General features: G+C 35.5%; 1 pseudogene; it reads left to right on the top strand.

Moving 5' to 3' along the window:
* The first annotated feature begins 2,888 nt into the window (after positions 1 to 2,888).
* LOC149881932 (uncharacterized) lies at positions 2,889 to 3,701 on the top strand (annotated as a pseudogene).
* Positions 3,702 to 12,122: the final 8,421 nt, after the last annotated feature.

Here is a 12,122-nt window from a genome sequence, read left to right as displayed (position 1 = left end):
GATTGAAAAAACAAAATAATTCAAAGACAGCTACTAGTAAAGCTTTTCATAACTAATAATAATGAGATGTGTCATCTAGGTAAATCTGGCGATAAGGTAAACAGTTTAGATATTTATAGTTGTTTACACTACTTATATTCATTTTATGTTAGCAATTGTGTGATACTAGCTTAATTTGGCCTGCACTTTTGTTGTGTGGTGCAGTTTTTAACTTAAAAAAATTCAAAATTTTTGAAAATAACATATTACTTATGGCAATCGAGTCAAATCAATCATAACTTGGTTTATGTTAACTTTTGAACTTTAACGATTTTCGCTTGAAGGTTCTTTTTTTTAGCTTTTTAAAAATTATTACACTCTGAAACAAAAGTGGCAATGGAATTTACCATTCTTTACCAAAAAATTTTTGAATATTTTTTGTGATTGAATTGATGCCTATGCGGCCAAATAATGCATTTGCCTCATTGGAAATATCATTAGCATCATTCATAAACTTAATTATGTGGTGTTGCTCTTCTTTACACCAAATAACTTTTCTCTGAACAAAAATTTAAAAAAAGATTCTTTAAAAATTTTGTATTTTTTTAAGTTGAAAACTGCACCATACAAAAGTACATGCCAAACTAAGCTAATATCGTACCACTATAAAAGTGGTGCGATACTAGCTTCGATTGGCATGTACTTTTAAAATCACATAATTGGAAACTCAATGCAATTATTTTAAACAACTATAAGTATATAAACTGGTTACCTTGTCGCTTTCTTACTAATTATTTACCCTAGATACTTCCCCACACGATGCAACGTTTAAAAGTATTGACAAAATAAGTGGTTGCAAAATAAATTTGTACATAAAAATACAGTAAATAATAATTTTTAGATTTTTACTAAGTAAAAAAAACGTGGGAGTAAAAATCTGGTACTTTACCGGTATCATAACGCTTTTTTTGAAAAGCGTCTCTAGACGATGGAATTTTCATCGTTCGAATTTCTTATTCATTAAGATTCGAGTAATAAGAAATGGTATTTTATATTATTTTTTTTTAGTTAACCTTTTTTTCTGAGAGATTGATCGGGATAATTTAAGCTTTATGTAGAGAAAAATGCAAAACACACGAGTAAAAGAATATTTTTTGACTGAAAATAACAGCTGAAAATGCAAAGTGTGCGAAGAACAAAAGTTAGCAATTCTTGCCGGAAATGTTTCTCATCTCAAAAACCATTTGCATTCAAAACACAAGGATATTGCTATAGAACTAGGAATTTCGGAAAGGAGGAAGTTCGGAATAACAACCATTATGAGGTTAACGGTGAAGAAAATGCTATTTTCGTTTCGCGTAAAAAAGTTAAATTTGATTTCGATATAAACGATACAGTAAGAGACTTCATAAAATCAATTCTTATGATAAATTTGCCTATGAAAGTCGCTGATGACATGGGGAAGAATGAGATGATTAGAAAGGCTCTTCAAGCTTTTAGTGTGAGATGAAATCGTCAAAAAGCAAAAGAATTTATTCTTAAAGCTGCTGGCCAAATTTATGAAATTATTGCAAAGGATATAAAAAATGTATATCCGTCATTAACGTTTGATTCAGCGTCTCGTTTCAATACAAATGTTTTTTCTGCAAGTATTCGGTATACAAAAGGTGAAAAATTGCACAATCGAACTTTGGGAATGCTCACTCAGCACGGACGGCAACTTGGAGCGGTTTTAGCTGATCAGCTAATTACTCTGATTGTGAAAGTAGGGAAAGGGGCAGATGATATTTACTCAATTTGTTTGGATCAAGGTAAAAACATGATCAAAGCTTCTGATGCTATCAGAGAAATGCAAAGTCAAATGATTGTTTGTAATGAATTTGTTGAGGAAGCACAACAGTTTGATTTTGAAGATTTCGATCTGCTTGACCGAGTCAATTTTGAAGAAGAGCTTGTAGAAAATTCTGAAGATACAGACGATGGGATCGAAAGGCTATCACACACTCAAGAACAAGAGAGAAAAGTAAATATGTTAGAAAACAGTATTGGTGCGATCTGTAGCAAAATTTTTTGTGGAGCGCATGTTTGCCAATTAGCTGCAAAAGACGTAACAGAGCCGTTTGAAGCCACTCTTGCGGAAATAAGAAAATTTATAAGAAATACACAAGCGCCAAATATAATGCAATTTTTGCTGACCTCAAGAGACCACGCAAAAATATTGCTCCGAGATGGAGTAGTAATTACGTCATGGTATCAGACAAGTTTGAAAAACTCGCGATATATGAACAAATCGGGACTAATCGAAATAACCGCGAGCTAAGATTAAATAATGAAACTTGGAAATTTATTGAGGAATATGCAAGAACATTCGAGCCGATATTTTATGCAATGAAGTATTTTCAAAGATCAGACTATACCATGTCGGACTTCTTTTTACGATGGATGAGAATGGTGATGAATTTAGAAAAGATTGCCGATGGACAAAATAATTTAACATCTAAACTTCTAGAAGCTTTAAATTTACGTTCGCAAAAGTTTTTTGAATGTGATGCTTTCATCGCTGTGCTCTTACTGGATCCTCGTTTTGCATGAAATAGTGCTAGTCATGAAGTTTTCAACGATTTATTGAGAAGCCGTTGAGTAGATCATCTACTGAAGATTCATCACTTTGTAAACTCACAGAGACAACTTGCTGATATTGCTCGACAGCCTGAAAATGTACGAGATGAAGATGAAGAACGTTTGAATCAACTTTCAGGTAGAGATTTTACTATCATTTAGTAATTGATATTTAACCAGTATTTGATATCAAGCGGTTTATTAAATAAATTTTATTCAATAGACCTTTTCATAAAGCATTCCGTGGAAACGAGGCAGTGTTTGTAACAATCAAAACAAATCAACGATATTTAAAAATGGCAATATCATCTGGGTTGCAATGTGCTTCATATGAATGTTTTTCATATAGCTATGATTTTGTAGATGGATTTAGAGTTCCAACAAATATTAGTTTTTTCACATTTCCAGCCGAAACTGGAGATAATATTTGGTGCAACTTGATAAAAAGACAAGAAAATAAAGATAATTTCAAAATAACAAAATCTACTCGATTATGTCAAAAGCATTTCTTACAAGAAATGATCCATAGAACCCCTGGTGGTACACGGATAAGACTTATAAAAGGTGCAAGGCCAATATTGCACTCATGGAATAACTTTTCAGTAGCAGATACATCTAGAAAACCACCAAGTTTCAGTCAATATTTAAAGAAAATATGCAGGCCTCAACTTCAAAGTTTCGATGACGATTCGTCTGCATCAACATTATTGTTACCGCCGCTACTTGAAGTAAATTCCTCTTTATCAACATCATTTTTAATGCTAGTAATAGAAGAAGATTCTTCTTTATTGCTCATATATGAACTGGAAAAGGAGAACCACATATTAAAGATTGATTTAGAAAGGAGTAATGAATTTCTAGGTGTACGTTGCATTTGTTTCACTGATCATATTATGGAAAATGATGAAAGTTGTAATCATTATACTGGTTTTCCATCAATTAACATTCTAAAAGTTGTTTTAGAATTTTTAGACCCTGGTGAAAATGGAAGAAACATAATTTTATACAACAACCGAAAAACAAAAATAAGTTCGTCCACCAGACATCCAAGAGCATAAAAGCCACTTGATGCATTTATTTTAATATGGTCTCAAATACTGTAAATACATGGATAAATTTTATGTATTGGCTTGGATCAGTCTGCATATGGCCTAGTATGGAGCAAGTTACGAAAACAATACTGCAATCAATGAAGGAAAAGTTCCCAACTGTGATGTGTATCATTGATTGTGTAGAGTTTAAGGTGGAAACACCATCTAAATTATTTATGCACAAAATTATGTATTCAGATTACAAAAGTCACACAGCAGTTAAAGTTTTAGTAGGAATTGCTCCTGGGGGAGGATTTACATTTATTTCAAATGCCTACCCAGGGAGTATTTCTGATAAAGAAATTGTTATTAAAAGTGGATTTTTAAGTCAAGCATTATGGAATCCAGGTGAAAGTGTAATGAGTAACCATGGCTTTACATAAGCAGAATACCTCAGACTACTTGGTGCTAATCTTGTTTTACCATCATTTTTAAGGGGTAGAGAACAATTTACTATTGAGTAAACAGTTTTAAGTCAACAAATTGCAGATGAAAAAATCCATGTGGAGAGAATGATACATAGGTTAAAGTGTTATCATATATTTGATTATGTTATCCCTATGAGTATAATGGGTTCTTTAAATCAAATTATTTCAGTAGCTGCTTTATTGTCAAATTTTCAAGATCCAATTATCAAAAATTAAACTGAACAGCTAAGCTAATTTAAAAGCATTTAAAATTGTCACAGTTAAGTAAATCAAAAATCTTTAATAACTCATATACTTTATTAAAGTCTATATATATATATATATATATATATATATATATATATATATATATATATATATATATATATATATATATACACACACACACATATATATATATATATATATATATATATATATATATATATATATACACATATATATAGGAAGTATAAGAGAGCTGACATGTAAAGTAAAGGGAAGAAACATAAAGATGCTGCATACTACCTTTAGAGCGATTTTGCTAAGAATTTAGAAAAAAGAGAAAACACTTAAAAATATCTTAGATATCAAAAAATAACTCCTGATGTTGAAAGAGTTTTAAATACTTTGTCTGATTTTGTGTTTTTTACTTAATGTTACTTTAATAATTACCTTTTTATTTTGACTATATTAGTGTTCTTTATTTTATATTTAAGTTTATCTTATATCTATTAAGAAATTTAAAAAAAAACATAAAAAACTAAAAAATTATTCCATAACTGCTTTAAGAAGAAAAGGAAAGAATCCAAAAATGGAGGGCTAACCTTAGGCAACAACATTAATACTATACATAAAGTGCCTCTCAAGAAAAGGAAAGAATCCAGAAATGCAGGTGTAGAAATATGACATTAACCATTTCTTGTTATAATCTTTATTATATTGTTGTTGTTTATATTTACTGTTATTTCATCTTTAGAAACTAACATTTTTTAAGATAATATATATGATCTGGAACAACGACTAACTTTTGTTTATGTTAGTTTCTTCAGTATCCAAGTATCCAGTATTAACGTATGAACAAAAAAGCAGGACTTTGCTAACCTTTTCTCTTTCATAATATGTCCACAATACGCTTACCTTGCCAGGCTCCAGGATGCAAAGTCATCATTGAAGGCCCCAGCGAAGCAATTGCTATTGCACTATTTAACAGCCACCAACTTCACCATCCTCTAAACTCAATTGACATTCATTCAGTCTTCTCAAAGCACGAGGCACCGAAAATGGATCGTCCTCACATTGGCCAGGACATATCTGAAGAAGAGTGGGCAAATTTTATTAGCCGCTGGAAATTGTTCAAGAGATGTACAGACATTAGACAAGAGGAGATGACAGCACAGCTGTTTCAGTGCTGTGAAGACGACCTCGGCAACCAACTCCTGGAAGAAAACCCTAAGATAATCAACGAAAACGATGAGACATTTCTTAAAGCAATGAAGAGACTGGCTGTTATCCCAGTAGCCATTAGTGTCAGAAGGGCAGAACTCCTCCAACTCCTCCTTCATTTTTGCGTAGAATGACCGAATATTTTCGTTGTGTCCAAGACAGGGACACAACGAAAATATTCGGTCATTCTACGCAAAAATGAAGGGTAAGGCTGCTACTTGCAACTACATTGTACAATGCCACTGCCACCCACAAACAACAGTTGATTTTACCGATGCTATCATACGAGATATTGTTGTTGCCGGACTATCAGATGTTGACATCCGTAAAGATGTACTTGGATGGGTCTCCCTTGACACATCCTCAATCGCAGATATCATTGCTTTTATCGAGGGTAACGAGATGCCACGAAATGCACTAGGCTGTAGTTCAACAACAGCAAGTGTATCAACTTTCATTTAACAAAACAAGAGCAATACACACGGTATTAAAGATACTAATGTCACAGCCATATGCCCAGATTGCTCAAAATCTTATAGAATATTTACCGAATTATCTAGAGGATGGAATACAAAACATCACAAGTTATGTCTAGACTGCTGGAAGAAGCTTAGATCTCGCAATTCTAAAATGAACAGCAGAATCATCCCAAACGATATGAAATTAAATGCCTCTAAAGATGGCCAGCGGACTTGTGTTAAAGTTGAGTGCAATGAAGCATTCAAAAACAAAATCTCTATTGATGCCCAACGTAAAGCCACACTCCACAGAAATAACTCATCACATATTTACCCACGATGGATGGGCCGCAGCTCAATCATTGGTTCATCCTACAATTCAGCTGCGTATGACCACCAACAAATCAGACTATGATGCATTTGGTATCCCATTCCCTTCCATCACACCGAAATATCTACAAGTTATCACAGATACCGGTGCACAGTCCTGCTTATGGTCCAGGAAAGGATTTGAGAGTACAGGTTTTAAAGCACAAAATTTAATACCTGTGAAATATAGCATGTCTGCTGCTAACAAAACCCAATTTCGTATTGAAGGTGCAATTCTTGTACGTCTTGAAGGACAACGACCTAATGGCAACAAAATCGAATGCGCTGTAATGGTTTATATCAGTCCAGATGCAAGCGGATTCTACTTATCTAAAGAGGCAATGACCCAACTGGGTATCATCTCTAAAGACTTTCCAGAGATTGGTAGTGCCCTCCATGGAGCTATTTACTCAGACCCTCAGACTAAAGTAACTAAAACATTGAGCGAAAACAGCCCAAACCATGCATGCGATTGCCCCAAAAGAAGCCTTCCACCAAGTGCACCCACTAAACTCCCTTTTGATTGCTCTCCGGGAAACAACGAACGGATGGAAACTTGGCTTCTTGAAAGATATGCTGCCTCAACATTTAACACATGCCCACACCAGATCTTACCTGACATGGAGGTACCTCCAATTAGTATTCTAATTCAGAAAAATGTCAAACCAGTTGCAGCATTCACTCCAGCCACCATACCAAATCATTGGCAAGATCAGGTCGAGAAAGATTTACTTCGTGATGAATCTCTTGGTGTCATTGAAAAGGTACCCCTAGGAGAACCTACCACATGGTGCCACAAAATGGTCATCACACGAAAACATGACGGCGGGCCTCGTCGCACTGTTGACCTATCCCCATTAAATAAATATTGCCACAGAGAAACCCATGCAATGAAATCACCATTCCAACTAGCTCGTTCAGTACCAAGAAATTCATGGAAAACTGTAACCGATGCATGGAATGGTTATCATAGCGTCCCGATACGCATCGAAGATAGACATCTTACCACCTTATTACACCTTATGGACGCTATAGATACATTCGAGCTCCTCAAGGTTTCGTCTCCAGCGGGGACGGCTACAACAGGCGTTTTGACGAAATTGTAGCAGGCTTTAATTGCAAACAAAGATGTGTAGATGACACCATCCATTACGACGATGAACTAGTTAAACATTGGTGGCGAACAATCGAATTCCTTAAGCTCGTTGGTAAAGCTGGAATTATTTTAAACCCCCAAAAATTCCAATTTGCTCAAAGAGTAGTGGACTTTGCAGGTTTTAGAATATCTGAAGATAGAGTTGAACCACTGCCTAAATATATTGACGCAATCAGATCATTCCCAACACCATCCGCAATAACTGATATCCGATCTTGGTTCGGTTTAGTTAACCAAGAATCACATTACGCCCAACTTCGAGAAGTTATGGCCCCATTCAAAGCTTTGCTCAGCCCTAAATCAAAATTCTATTGGTCGGATGATCTTAACACTTCATTCAATATATCAAAGGAAAAGATCATCAGCGCAATTAAAAATGGGGTCCAAATATTCGACATCACCAAGAAGACCTGCTTGAGAAGCGACTGGTCAAAATTGGGCATAGGTTATTACCTGAGCCAAAAACATTGTAAATGTGAATCAGATTCGCCAGACTGCTGTATAGACGGATGGAAAATTACTCTTGCCGGGTCCAGATTCTTGTCATCTACGGAAAAACGATACGCACCAGTTGAAGGCGAAATGCTAGGCGTGGCTTGGAGTCTAGAGCAGACTAAATATTTCACACAAGGATGTGATAACCTCTTGGTAGTAACTGACCATAAACCGCTTGTTAAATTATTAGGAGATAGGACCCTAGATGAAATCGCTAACACACGACTCTTCCGACTAAAACAGAGAACCTTGCCATGGAAATTTATCATTCAACACCAGCCAGGAAAAACAAATCTGGTAGCGGATGCTACTTCTCGTTACCCGACAGAGAACATGAATGAAGTTAATAATTCAGCCACCTGCGATCAAAATACCGATTTTGACAACATGGAATCTCTCATAATAGCCTCAATACGAAACGACATAGATAAAATGATTGCAGTGTCTTGGGAAAGCGTCAAAGTTGAAACAGAAAAGGACACTGACTTTAAAGCATTAGTATTAGCAATAGAAAATGGTTTCCCAGATGATAAAAAGAATATTGAAAAAAGCCTTTTACCATTCTGGGAATACCGCAAAGACTTAATGGTGTCAGATGGAGTTATAATATACAACGACAGAATTGTAATCCCACCAGCCTTACGAAATGATATTTTGGATGTACTGCATTCAGCCCACCAGGGAGTGTCAGGAATGATAGCCAGAGCTCAAGCTACCGTTTTCTGGCCGGGTATCACTTACAGCATACAAAGTAAACGCGACGGCTGTTGCAGCTGTAATCGAAATGCACCGTCTAATGCACGACTACCACCTATCCGACCTCACATCCCCGTGACGCCATTTGAATGCATATTCGCTGACTATTTTGAATTTCGTGGCTGGAATTATCTGATTATTGGGGATAGACTCTCCGGGTGGACCGAAGCCTACAGAATAAAATCAGGAACATCAGAAATAAGCGCAAAAGGACTAATCATGTGCCTTCGTAAACTATTTACAACGTTTGGAGTCCCAGAAGAATTATCTACCGATGGTGGTCCTCAATTTACTTCTGGTGAAACAAAAGAGTTTTTGCAACAATGGGGTATAACTCATCGCATTTCATCGGCCCATCACCAACAATCTAATGGAAGAGCGGAACTCGCAGTAAAATTGACGAAACGTCTCCTGGAAAACAATGTGGGACCGAATGGCGATCTCAATAATAACGCTTTTGTAAGGGCAATCCTCACAATTAGAAACACGCCGGACCCTATTTGTCAGTTGTCCCCTGCTCAAGTATTATTTGGCCATCCCATTCGCGATGCAATGCCCAGGATAAAAAACAGAATCCCTATATTTGATAATGATCAATTCCTAAAAACATGGAGGTACGCATGGTCAGCAAAAGAAAAAGCATTACGAACAAGATATGCAAGGACCCTTGAATCACTTCAAGAACATACACGTTCCCTTGCACCACTACATGATGGAGATAGTGTTTTCATACAAAATCAAGTAGGGAACCACCCTAAAAAATGGGATCGCAGTGGGAAAGTTGTCGAGTGTAGAGAAAATGACCAATATGTCATTAAAGTTGAAGGAACAGGAAGACTATCTGTAAGAAACAGAAAATTTTTGCGAAAGTTTCTGAACCCACTAAAGTCACACGAAACTGAAGTCGCATTGACCAAACCACTAAAAACCAGCTTTCGCCAAGAAAATCCTACCGATTCACCACAAATCACAGAATGTGTCTCAGAATCTAACAAAGTTATACCATCTGAACCGAAATCAGCACCATCCGTAGTACTGTCACCGCCCCCGACATCTGCACAAACAGTAACTCCATCGCCTCTACCAATAGCATCAGTGCCCCAGCCGCCATCTACACCAACGTCTCCATCAACAAACACATCGCAATTAGCAATGCCACCTCTTGTGGATACCAAGGTCGGAGATCATAAATTAAAGCGTTCAACAAGAGTACGTATCCCGAGAAAATTTTACCAACCTGAATCCGGTAAATCTCTGACGTTGGACGACTTCAAGAAATGAACCTGAAAACTATGTTTATATCGATTGACATTTAAAAACATGGAAGGGGATGTAGAAATATGACATTAACCATTTCTTGTTATAATCTTTATTATATTGTTGTTGTTTATATTTACTGTTATTTCATCTTTAGAAACTAACATTGTTTAAGATGATATATATGATCTGGAACAACGACTAACTTTTGTTTAGGAGGGTTAACCTTAGACAATAACATAGTAAATGAAAATTAAATTTTAGAAACTAAATAGAGAAAACACCACCACTTATCACCTCTAAACCCTACAACATTTTTGGTAACAGATAAGTTTGTTTTGATTGTTATAAACACTGCCTCGCTTTGAGAAAACTCCATTCTCCGTCGCAGATATTTATGAAAAGGTCTATTACATTAAAAAAATCAAGAATTTCCACACTGTATATCAATAAAAGTTCAATGCCACTCAATAACTTGATATTAATGATTTTCGTCATCAAAGAGTATTATTCGCTTCTTCCTTTTTTTTTTTTTTTTTTTTATTTCTTCACAAATCAAACAAAAAGTGTTTAACATTTTTTTGATTTAAGGTCAAAAAGTCAAATTTTAAAGAAAAGTTTTTATATTTAAGTGTTTGAAAAACTTTGCAACTTTTAAAGATTCGAAAATCAGTTCGATTAGACAACACTTGTTGTTTAATAAACAAATAATTGATATCTCTTCTTTCAGGAGGAGGTCAACGGCAAAGCATAGATATTACACATAACACAAGAATTCTTCAGCAAAAAACAGATATTGTATATAGTGAGCCACGTATTGGTGTGAATGAAAACTTCAATATTCTTGAATATTGGCATTTACAACGTGATGATCCTAACTGGAAAGAACTTTACGATAATTCTCAAGTTGATTTTGGTGCTGCATTTTCTCAGTTCAAATTTAAACGAGATTTTAGTAGCCATGCGATGGAATACAACCATTTCAGAACTCGGCTATCGGATGAAACATTACACGCGATTTTAAAATTAAGACATAAGGCCCGGTGAATAAAAATGAGCAATAGCTTTTACTCAGTAATTGGTCAGCTTTACGTGAATAAAAACTTCAACAACTTTTCTTAAGTTTTTATTCACGTAAAATTGAGCAATTACTAAGTAAATTGCTTATCTTTAAGTGAATAAAATATGAGCAAAACTGCTGAAGTTTTTATTCGCGTAAAGCTGACCGATTACTGAGTAAAAGCAATTGCTCATTTTTATTCACCCGGCCTAGATATTGAATTTGCTTGAAGAAACCAAATTTTATTTATTACGTTAATCATATGTAAAAAAAGAATCTGTTTAATGTTAGTTGTTTTACCAGCAAATTTCTAGCATTTCTGTGCATTTGTCACCGATTTCGGTACTTATCAGGAATTAGCTTGACACCCTTAGCCGTTTTTGTGCTCAGCCTGATAAGTTACAACAAAAAATGAGCAAGACTTTCAAAAGAGCTTGGTGAAAGTGGCCGAAATCGTGACATTTGGCCCAAGTTCATTAGATTTGTGTGAAAATGGACCAAAAAACGGGGTTTTGTCGCCATTTCCGTTATTTGTCAGCCTCTATGTTGATTGTCTTTGTCATTTTTGTGCTCAGCCTGATAGGTTACAACAAAAAGTGTCCAAAGGTTCAAAGAAATCTTGGTAAAAGGGTCAAATTTGACGAAATAATCACAGAATTGACATTACTAGCAAATTCTAAGCATTTCTGTGCATTTGTCGCCAATTTCTGTACTTATCAGTGAATAGTTTGATGCCGTTGGCCAATTTTGTGCTCATCCTGATAGGATACAATAAAAAATGAGCAAGGGATCCAAGAGGAGTTGGTGAAAGCCTTGAATTCGGCCACATTTGGCCCAAATTTCGACGTTTTGTATGGAAATTGAGCCAAAAACGGCGTTTTGTGGCCAATTCCAGTGCTTGCCAGCCTTTCTGTTGACTGTCTTTGTCATACTTGTGCTCAGCCTGGCAGGGTACAACAAAAATTGAGCAAAACTTTCAAAAGAGCACGGTGAAAGTGGCTGAAAACGTGATATTTATCCCAAATTCGT

This window comes from Hydra viridissima, unplaced genomic scaffold, assembly GCF_058129835.1.
Source record: "Hydra viridissima isolate aposymbiotic clone 2 unplaced genomic scaffold, HvirCarnegie_v1 scaffold_11, whole genome shotgun sequence".
NCBI lineage: Eukaryota > Metazoa > Cnidaria > Hydrozoa > Anthoathecata > Hydridae > Hydra > Hydra viridissima.
The sequence above is the reverse complement of the archived record's forward strand: the minus strand, read 5'-3'. Positions and strand labels throughout refer to the sequence as shown.